This window comes from Dromaius novaehollandiae, unplaced genomic scaffold (genome assembly GCF_036370855.1).
Source record: "Dromaius novaehollandiae isolate bDroNov1 unplaced genomic scaffold, bDroNov1.hap1 HAP1_SCAFFOLD_78, whole genome shotgun sequence".
Classification (NCBI taxonomy): Eukaryota; Metazoa; Chordata; class Aves; order Casuariiformes; family Dromaiidae; genus Dromaius; species Dromaius novaehollandiae.
In genome coordinates this window covers 256,980-268,152 of record NW_026991302.1, presented here as the reverse complement: position 1 = coordinate 268,152, position 11,173 = coordinate 256,980, and positions in this window count along the sequence as shown.

The following is an 11,173-nucleotide window of genomic DNA, read 5'->3' as shown; positions in this document are numbered from 1 at the left end:
TCTTAAGAGAAGGACACAGGTTAGTTGATCCAGAACGAGTAAAGACAATTCTTGATATGCCTCGTACTGTAACAAAAAAACAGCTTAGGGGATTTTTAGGAGCTGTAGGATTCTGCCGACCGTGGATTCCGGGGTTAGCAGAATTTACTAAGCCTCTGGTACAGGCAACAAAAAAGGAGGAAATAGAGCCTTTGGCCTGGGGCCCAGAAAGGGAGAAAGCTTTTACATCTGTGAAAAAAGCGTTGGTTTCAGCCCCTGCTCTCGGGTTACCAGATTATAGCAAACTATTTGAATTATTTGTCCATGAGCGACAGGGAGTAGCAAGTGGGGTACTCACCCAAAAACTAGGCCCTCACCGTAGACCAGTGGCCTATTACTCCACGCAACTAGATGAGGTAGCTAAAGGCACTCCAGGACGCATCAGAGCAATAGCAGCTACTGCAGCTCTTATTGAAAAAAACACGACCTGTGGTTTTGGGTCATTCATTAACTGTGTATGTGCCACATGAAGTAGAACTGTTAATGAAGCAATATGCGACTCAAGCACTATCCCCACAGAGAGCTGACCGCTATGAACTGATAATACTGCATGCAGATAATGTGACTTTCAAAAGATGCAATATTTTGAATCCAGCAACGCTATTGCCTCAACCGGAGGACGGAGAGCCACATCATTCCTGTGAGCAGGTGGTCGTCAGCTCGAGCAAGCCCCGGGAGGACCTTAAAGATGAACCTTTGGAGAACCCGGACTTAGTTCTGTTTACAGATGGGTCATCCTATTATTTGGACGGAAGACGTCACTCCGGCTATGCTGTCACTAACGTCTTTGAGGTGCTCGAGGCCAATCCTTTGTCTCCATCAGTAAGTGCTCAAGGAGCAGAATTAATAGCATTGACCCAAGCAGCAAAAAATAGGTAAGAGCTTGCGGGTAAATATCTATACCGACTCTAAATATGCATTTGGAGTGTGTCATGCAACAGGGATGTTATGGAAAGAACGAGGATTCTTGCCGTCATCAGGAAAGAAATTAGCTAATGGAGAAGAAATACGTAATTTGCTGGAAGCAGTTCAACTGCCCAAAGAAATTGCGGTAATACACTGCCCAGCCCATACTAAAGACACTACAGAAATTAGCAGAGGAAATGCTCTAGCCAACGCTGCTGCGAGGGCTGCAGCTCAACAACCTCTGAGAGAATGTATGGGGGCAGTTCCAAGGATGGACCAGAGTGAGTGGCCAAACTTAATAGACCCCAAAACTATGTATGAAAAAGACTGCTCAGTGGAAGAGAAAAAACAATGGGAACAGTGGGAAGCAAAACAAAATGGTGACGGAATATGGACAATTGGGGAAAAACCAATTCTACCAAAAAAATATTTAATTACTATAGCTAGGTGGTTTCACGATAAAGCTCATGGGGGAGCCGAGGGAATAGCTAAACAGGTACAGAAAGTATGGGCTGCTCCAGGAATCTATGCAGCTGCTAGAAGAATAACAAATAGCTGCCCGACCTGCCAGAAGTTTTCAAATAACAAGCCAAGCTCAGATTTGGGGGGGACGACCATGGGCTTACTTCCCTTTCCAGAAGCTGCAAATAGCTTATGCAGATATGCCATCTGTCTATGGATAGAAACACTTGTTAGTGATAATAGATCAGTTATCAGGCTGGGTAGAAGCTTTTCCAACAAGAAAGGCTGACACAGGGGGAATGGTAAAAGCCTTACTGAAGGAAATCATACCCAGGTATGGGGTCCCAGAAGCCATTGATTCAGACAGGGGTGCCCATTTTACAGCAAGCATAATCAATCAGTTATGTAAATCGTTAGGAATAAAAAGAAACCTACATGCTCCTTATCACCCACAATCTTCAGGACAAGTAGAAAGAATGAATAGAACATTAAAAGAGAAAATAGCAAGAATATGCACACATGCTAGCCTAAAATGGCCAGAGGCATTAAACTTAGCTCTGTGGGATGTTCGAAATTCTCCACGGCAACCCATAGGACTACCACCAGCAGAAATTCTTTTTGGGAGACATTTAGCGATACCAGGGACTTATATCCCTGCTAAGACCAGCCTATTAGACGGAGATGAACGAGTAACACAATAGGTACTAGCCTTACAAGAACGGTTTAAGGCCTTGCAAAATCAGGCTCAGTGGTTTCAGCCGGTGCCATCAGACATTCAGGCACATGCTATACAGCCTGGAGATAAAGTGTTGATAAAGGTATTCTCGCGAAAAACAAAACTAGAACCAAAATGGGAAGGACCCTATACTGTATTGTTAAGTTCTTACTGCGCTGTTAAAATTCTAGGAAAAGAGAATTGGATTCACCACTCTCACGTGAAACGAGTGACAGTCCAAGAAGCAAACACAGCAGAGGTTGCAGCAGAACAGTGAAAACAACCACGTAAAGCTTGATGCTACTTTCTGTAACCTGTGGTCAAAGAACCTTAGAGTGGCCATGGTCCCAGGCCCGTGTTAAGTATACCAGAAGTATGAGATTAAGTTCTGATAAAAAACTTAAACCTCTCAACCCTGCTCATGCATGGAACTGAAGTATACTCAGAAAATGAATGGAACTGGGATAATACTAACCAACTTCCCCAACTCCTGGGAAGGACAGGAAAGGAAATAAAGATAGGGTGTCGAGTGATCAACGGGTCCACCCATGAGAAGGCAACTCAAATCTCTCTCACTAAAATCAAATCAAATGAAAAAGAAAGGAAAATTTGTGCCACTGAAAAACTGGATTGTTGGTACAATTTTACCTTAGAACAACCTGTTGTTATAGTTTGCCTGTGGGCTCACCACAATGTGGGACTATCATTTGAATTTAAAATAGACATTATTGAGCCCAGTACAGCAATACCTACCCTGACTACAATTATTTCCACCAATATAAATAACTCTGTTACCATGAAGAGTAAGAAAACCTTATCCCCACAAATCTTTGAAATTGGACCGTATGTGATTAGAAATACAGGCCAACAACGAGTGTTATTTAATCCATCATGGTCTCTCAAACGAGTAGAGCTATTAATGCAAATTATATCTCTACAATCAAACCGACCTGTTCACCATTCTTAGGTACGTCCTATGTGGGATGGACGGCGTGGTTACATAGGCGAACCCTCACCTCTCCAAAATGAACAAGGAGAGATGTGACCGGTATCATAGGAACAGGATTGGGAGTCCTAAACAGTATAGATGCTGAAGTACTCGTAAATAAACTGAGCACAACAACAAGTGACTTATACAGATTAAAACATCCATTGAGGTCTTCTCTATTAGCATTAGGAACTAACCAATGGCTTTCATCCGAGATATTACCTCAGTGGGAAAAAATGAATGAAAAAGATCACCACTTGATAGTGGATGCACTTGGGGAAGCCCAAATTAATATTTCCCTGGCCCTCAGTTGCATCCAAGCTCAACTGTGGATGCAATCTATGGCAGCAGCGATTATAAGGGAGGGGAAGAAGGCACTTTACCCACTGAAATTCGAAAGGTAATTTGGGATAATGTGACCGAATTTGAAAAGGAATTCCAATCCTGGTGGTATCTGGTCAATTTTACTTATGATCCTATCAACACTAAGGCCACAGCCTTTGTTTCAACAATACGTAATGCTCCAACATATACAATATATCCAATCATTGCGTTAGGATTAAATCACAATGGAGCTATACTCTATCCATTGGAACACAGAGTATGGGCCCAACGAAATGGAAATAAATGGCAAACTGTGGACGTTAGCGCATGTATTGTACAGGAACAGCAAGGGTTTATTTGTGAAAGTAATACCATCAAAGCCCAAGACATTTGTCTTGACACTGAGCAAAATGTTTGTCACTTTGAAATACACCCTGATGAAACACCTGCAACTATACTTGTATATATTGGGAGAGGGTGTGTACGTATGAGAACCTTTTGTAGTCTTATAGTTATAGATGGCATTGTAGTAGATATGAGTAATCATTGAAATATTTGTATTTGTAGCTTTACCAAAATCATGGGATGTGATTTCAATTATTCAGCTCCTATCACGTCTTATCAATTGTTACAATCTAATTATACATTAATTCAAAATTTACTACCTACTCCCATTGGGATGAATCTCACCCTGGTAAGGAAACTACTGCAACATGATGATTTGCATCGACTGCTAGAGCGCATCCGGAACAGTGGACAGAAAACTCTAATCACTGTTCACCATGATGCAAAAGAGATACATCATATCTTAGAAAGGGTAAAAAGGGACGGAGAACATCATGGCTGGGAAACTCTTCTAGGGTGGTCACCAACCACAACAGGGATTTATAATCATGTATTGCACCCGGTAGTAGTTGTGTTCAGTTTAACTGTGTTATGCCTATTGCTTACGATCATATTATATATAAGAGTATGGAAAGTGATAGTATGCCTCGAAAGACTTCAAGAACTCTGTTTAAAATATTAGCAGGGATGCTTCATAAAAACAAAGGGGGGAAACTGTTAAAGAATAGTGAATTGAAACTGTCTAGAAATGGCTGCTTAGCACAACTTACATAAAACTTGCTTAGCATGAGTGGCTAGATTTGCTGAAGCCTTAGGCCGTGCGTGGGAAAAGTAACGAATCTTTACTTAGTTTAATAAAAAATAGTGCCTCAGAGCTCGTTCAGGCTGGGAAGATAAGGGAGCCACACGCAGTCTGCGCACCTGTGTCACCGACTCCGAGAGGGAAGACGCCAAAACAATGGGGGAAAATAAGACCTTGGGAGGCAACCGCCAGACCCAACAAAAACAGAAGTACAACCGTCATCAGAGACTGCAAAAAAACAAGAATAAGGAGAAAACCAGCTTGCCTCAGAAAGACGATGAGACCCAATGAGGAGCAGGAGACCCCAGACCAAAAAATTACTATTGGTCTAACTATCGCGTGAGGGGTGGGAAATGGAAGTCGAAAAGACTATAATTACCCAGGATTTGTTTATGTTAGGGTCCCTCTTCGGAGGCACCCAGCTCGAGCTGTAATTACGGCACGCGTGTGATTAAAATTTACTTTGTTTTGATTTGGCTCTGAACTTTACTTGGGGGAACCTAGGGTCGAGCCCTGTTATGGTGGCCGACAAGCCTAATTTCCGTAACAGGCCGATGAGGCTGCAAAAAGGGCAGCATTATCCATGTCAGTGGCAGCATTAGTTCCAGAGAGACTGTTAAAAATGGAAATTCCAGTATACACTGAAAAAGAAAATAAATTAGCAGAAATACTGAAATGCATAAAAACTCCTGAAGGATGGTGGGTGACATCTACTGGACAGTGTGTGGTAACTTTGCCGATAATGAAGAAGCTGATGAAGCAAATACATGGTAGTACCCACATGGGAGCTGAGGCATTGGTTGAAACAGTTAAAAGATTTGCTGTGGGAGTTAGTATGTTAATAATTGCAAAGGGTATTACACAAAAATGTGAAATCTGTCTTAGAAATAATCCCAGGATTCAGAAGAAGCCCCCCCAGGGGAAGTAAAAAGGGGCTTCATGCCTGGGGATTACTGGCAAATTGATTTTTCTGAATTACCAAGATGTAATGGATATAAACATTTGTTGGTAATTGTTGACACCTTTTCAGGATGGCCTGAGGCTTTCCCGTGTCGTACCACTAAAGCAGGGGAGGTAGTGAAAATGTTATTAAAAGAAATCATACCAAGATTTAGGGTACCAGAAGGGTTTTCTTCAGATAGGGGACCTCATTTTATAGCAGAAATAGTACAACAAATCTCAAAAATACTACAAATTAAATGGGACTTACATACCCCCTGGAGGCCACAATCCAGTGGAAAAGTGGAAAGAATGAATCAAACAATTAAGAGACAGGTAGGAAAATTGTGTCAGGAGACTCAGATGAAATGGACTGATGTTTTACCTCTGGCATTATTAAGAACCAGAATAACCCCAAGGGTTAGGGAGAAAGTTAGTCCATTTGAGATTCTGTATGGCAAACCTTACACTGTAAATTTAACTGGAAATGAAATTCAAATGCACGTTAAGGGTGATCAAATTTTAAGTGATTATCTCTTGTCTATGGCAAAGGTTCTTCTCTCCGTAGGTACATCCAGTTATACTTTTAGATTACACCCGAGTGAAAGCAGTACCTCGAGAGACGTGGAAAGCTGAACAAGTTCAACCTCTAAAGTTAAAAATATATAAAGATATATGAGATGTATTAGAAGCGAATCGGTTTTAAATTTAGATTGTATTCAGGGAAAAAATGCTTTAATCTGATTGTTAGGAATAGGGTTAATATTGTTGTTACGGTATCTCTGTAAAAATGATGTTCTCCTTAACAACCAGGGGAGAAATGTGGTGGTTAGTTTTTCTAGGTTACCTGAGCCAAACAATTAAAGGGAATCAGGAAGGATTTTGGAGTCACAATCTCCATTTGGAAGTAATTACGAAATCTATGAAGATAGTTAACCAGAGGGATTGCTGGGTGTGTACCCACTTCCCTGAACTTTCCAACAAGGGCTTCCCACTAATTGGAGTGCCTATGAAACAACCAAACAGGAATGGGAAGTCCAGAGGGTGACAGGAGATTATTATCAATGTATCCAAAGATGTAATAATAGTAATAAATGGTGGGAGAAAACTATACTTTATGGAAAGCAACCGATCAACTGTACTGGAGCCATTAAGGTAGGAGGTTATAAAGATTGCTCTCGGATACCTGAATAGGTTATAAGTGGCCAAGTAAGGAACTAAATGGGTGGCGTGTTCCAAAAGGTAGTGGATGTTATTGGTTGTGTGGAAACAAGGCACGAAAAGTGCTACCTCCTAATTGGTCAGGGACATGTACTTTAGGGGCAATAATCCCTAATGTTACTATAAGAAAAGAATTGAGTAATAAATACCAAAAATCCTGGCTAAGAACATTCATAAGGAGACAAAAGAGGGTCAATAATCCTTTAATAGATCGACCTACTAGGTTGCAGTCATTCGTAAGGTGGCTGTTTCCACAACTGGGAGTGAGTGAACTTGAAAAAGCAATAGTAAATATTTCAGCAGTTATTGAAAAAAATAGGGAATAAAACCTCTGATGCCACTGCAGCTTTACAAGAGGAGGTTTCAGAAATTGCTAAAATAACTACCCAAAACAGGATGGCTCTAGAGATGTTATTGGCATCTCAGGGAGGAGTATGTACAGTAATAAATACTAGTTGCTGTGTATATGTGGATCAAAGCGGGAGAATTTCTACCGATCTAAATGAAATCTGGAAGCAGACTGAAATCTTACATGGGGTTCAGAAAGAGGATACCTCTTTTGGATTTGAAGAAACATGGAAATGGTTGACTTCCTGGTTCCCTGACGTGAGCTCATGGGTTAAAAAGTGTTTAACAATTTTGGGAATGGTGTTAGTAGTTTTTGTATGCGTTTATGTAGTGATTCAATGCATTTGTAGATGTTGTACAAAATTAATATGGGAAAGATTTTAAAAGAGTGAGACTAATATGAAAATGATCATATAAGTCTCAAAGGGGGGAATTGTTACAAGACAACCCTGGGAAGCTCAGAAGGAATGCGTGAACTAGGTAGATTAGGATAACTTCTAACATTAAGTCTGAAGTGGTCTAGAGGTAGCCACTTAGATAAAACTTGCTTCATGAGTAGCTAAATTTGCTGAAGCCTTAGGCCGCACTCCTAGTTCAGTAAGAAAGGGCCCCAGAGCTGGTGCAGGCTGGAAAGATAAGGGAGTTACAAGCAGGCTGCATTCCTGTGCCCCACACTCCGAAAGGGAGGATGTCAAGGCTTTGAAATAAGGCCTGCTTGGGCACCAGGACCTTGGGAAGCAAAACCTCCTCTCACTGCTGAAACAATGTTAATTAAGGGGTCTGGACTATCTCCCCCTTGTCAGGACTTTGGGAGATAACACCTACTGTCCCGGCTGGGGCAGTGTTAATTGATCTCCCCTCATCAGGACCTTGGGAGACAGGGTTGGGACCCGGGGAATGAAGAAATCACTAACCAATCAGTGTAAAAGGGAAAATTGCAAATCTGGCAATTTGTTTGTATAAATGCTACTTGAAAAGTTGGGGGGGGGGGTGTGCTTGATTTGTGGGAAACGACCGAGCACCCAGGCTTGTGCAACTCTGAAATAAATAAGCAAATGTCTCTCCTGAGTGTGTAATTATTGGCTTATTGCACACCGGGCAACGAATCCGCTTTTCGGACAACAGCAGCAGCCTCAGTGCCTGATATACGAGGGGCAGGCCAGTGCCTGCTGGCTGTGCTTGTGAGGTCACAGCAGCCTCCGTGCCCTATAGGCCAGTGGCAGGCCCATAGCTGCTGGCTGTGCTCGTGAGGTCACAGCAGTCCCATTGACTGATATGCCAGTGGGATGCCCAAGGCTGTTTGCTGTGCTTGTGAGGTCACATTTGTCTCAGTGCTTCACAGGCCAGTGGCAGGCTCCTGGCTGCTGGCTGTGCTCGTGAGGTCACAGCAGCCTCTGTGCCCTATAGGGCAGTGGCAGGCTCATGGCTGTTTGCTGTGCTTGTGAGCTCACAGCAGTCTGAGTGCCTGATAGCCAGTGGCAGACCCACAGCTGCTGGCTGTGCTTGTAACGTCACAGCAGTCCTATTGCCTGATAGGCCTGTGGCAGGCCTCTGTCTGCTGGCTGCCTTTTGAGGTCACATTTGTCTCTGTACCTTATAGGGCAGTGGGAGGCCCATGGCTGCTGACTCTGCTTGTGAGCTCACAGCAGCCTCACAGCCACAGTGCTTAATAGGCGAGTGGCAGGATCCTGTAAGCCAGCTTTTTTTGTGAGGTTAGAGCACTCTCATTGCCTCATAGGCCAGTGGCAGACCCCTGTTTGCTGGCTGTGCTTGTGAAGTCAAAGCAGTCCCAGTGCCTGATACACCAGGGGCAGGACCCTGGCTGCATTCTGTGCTTGTGAGGTCACATTTATCTCAGTGCTTCACAGGGCAGTGGCAGTCCCCTGGCTGTGCTTGTGAGGTCACAGCAGCCTCCATGCCCTATACGCCAGTGGCAGGCCAATGGATGATGGCTGTGCTTGTAAGGTCACAATAACCTCAGGGCCTGATAGGCCAGTGTCAGCTTCCTGGGTGCTGGCTGTGCTTGTGAAGTCAAAGCAGTCCCAGTGCATAATACACCAGGGGCATCCCCTGGCTGCTGGCGGTGCTTGTGAGGTCACAGCAGCCTCCGTGCCTCAAAGGCCAGTGGCAGGCTCATGGCTGCTGGCTGAGCTTGTGCGGTCACAGCAACCTCAGTGCCTCATAAGCCGCTGGCAGTCCCCTGACTGCTGGCTGTGCTTGTGAGGTCACAGCAGCCTCATTGCCTCCGAAGCCAGCGGCAGGCTCCTGGCTGCTGGCTGTGCTTGTGAGGTCACAGCAGCCTCAGTGCCTCATAAGCCAGTAGCAGGCTCCTGGCTGCTGGCTGTGCTTGTGACGTCACAGCAGCCTCAGTGCCTCCTACGACAGTGGCAGGCTGCTGGCTGCTGGCTGTGTTTGTGAGGTCACAGCAGCCTCAGTGCCTCCGAGGCCAGTGGCAGGCTCATGGCTGCTGGCTGTGCTTGTGAGGTCACAGCAGCCTGACTGCCTCCTAGGCCAGTGGCAGGCTCATGGTTGCTGGCTGTGCTTGTGAGGTCACAGCAGCCTCAGTGCCTCCTAGGCCAGTGGCAGGCTCCTGCCTGCTGGCTGTGCTTGTGACGTCACAGCAGCCTCAGTGACTCATAGGTTAGTCTACAGCGCCTCCTGCTGGCTGTGTTTGTGAGGTCACAGCACCCTCAGTGCCTCCTAGGCCAGTGTCAGGCTCATGGCTGCTGGCTGTCCTGCTGAGGTCACAGCAGCCTGAGTGCCTCTGAGGCCAGTGGCAGGATCATGGCTGCTGGCTGTGCTTGTGAGGTCACAGCAACCTCAGTGCCTCATAAGCCAGTGGCAGGCCCCTGACTGCTGGCTGTGCTTGTGAGGTCACAGCAGCTTGAGTGCCTCATAGGTTAGTCTACAGCGCCCCCAGCTGGCTGTGCTTGTGATGTCACAGCAGCCTGAGTGCCTCATAGGTTAGTCTACAGCGTACCCTGCTGGCTGTGCTTGTGAGGTCACAGCACCCTCAGTGCCTCATAAGCCACTGGCAGGCCCCTGACTGCTGGCTGTGCTGGTGAGGTCACAGCAGCCTTAGTGCCTCTGAGGCCAGTGGCAGGCTCATGGCTGCTGGCTGTGCTTGTGAGGTCACAGCAGCCTCAGTGCCTCCTAGGCCAGTAGCAGGCTCATGGCTGCTGGCTGTGCTGCTGAGGTCACAGCAGCCTCAGTGCCTCCTAGGTTAGTCTACAGGGCCCGCTGCTGGCTGTGCTTGTGAGGTCACAGCAGTCTCAGTGCCTCCTAGGCCAGTGGCATGCTCATAACTGCTGGCTGTGCTTGTGAGGTCACAGCAGCCTGACTGCCTGTGAGGCCAGCGGCAGGCTCCTGGCTGCTGGCTGTGCTTGTGAGGTCACAGCAGCCTCAGTGCCTCCTAGATTAGTCTACAGGGTCCGCTGCTGGCTGTGCTTGTGAGGTCACAGCAGCCTGAGTGGCTCCTAGGCCAGTGGCAGGCTCATGGCTGCTGGCTGTGCTTGGGATGTCACAGCAGCCTGAGTGCCTCCTAGGCCAGTGGCAGGCTCCTGGCTGCTGGCTGTGCTTGTGAGGTCACAGCAGCCTCAGTGCCTCCGAGGCCAGTGGCAGGCTCATTGCTGCTGGCTGTGCTTGTGACGTCACAGCAGCCCTAGTGCCTCCGAGGCGAGTAGCAGGCTCCTGGATGATGGCTGTGCTTTTTGGTCACAGCAGCCTGAGTGCGTACTAGGCCAGGGGCATGCATCTCGCTGCTGGCTGTGCTTGTGAGGTCACAGCAGCCTCAGTGCCTCTCAAGCCAGTGTCAGGTTCCTGGCTGCTGGCTGTGCTTGTGATATCACAGCAGCCTCAGTGCCTCTAAGGCCAGTGTCAGGCTCATGGCTGCTGGCTGTGCTTGGGAGGTCACAGCACCCTCAGTGCCTCATAGGTTAGTGTCCAGCGCCCCCTGCTGGCTGTGCCTGTGGTGTCACAGCAGCCTGAGTGCCTCTAAGGCCAGTGTCAGGCTCCTGGCTGCTGGCTGTGCTTGTGAGGTCACAGCAGCCTCTGTGCCTCATAAGTTAGTCTACAGGGCCCCCTG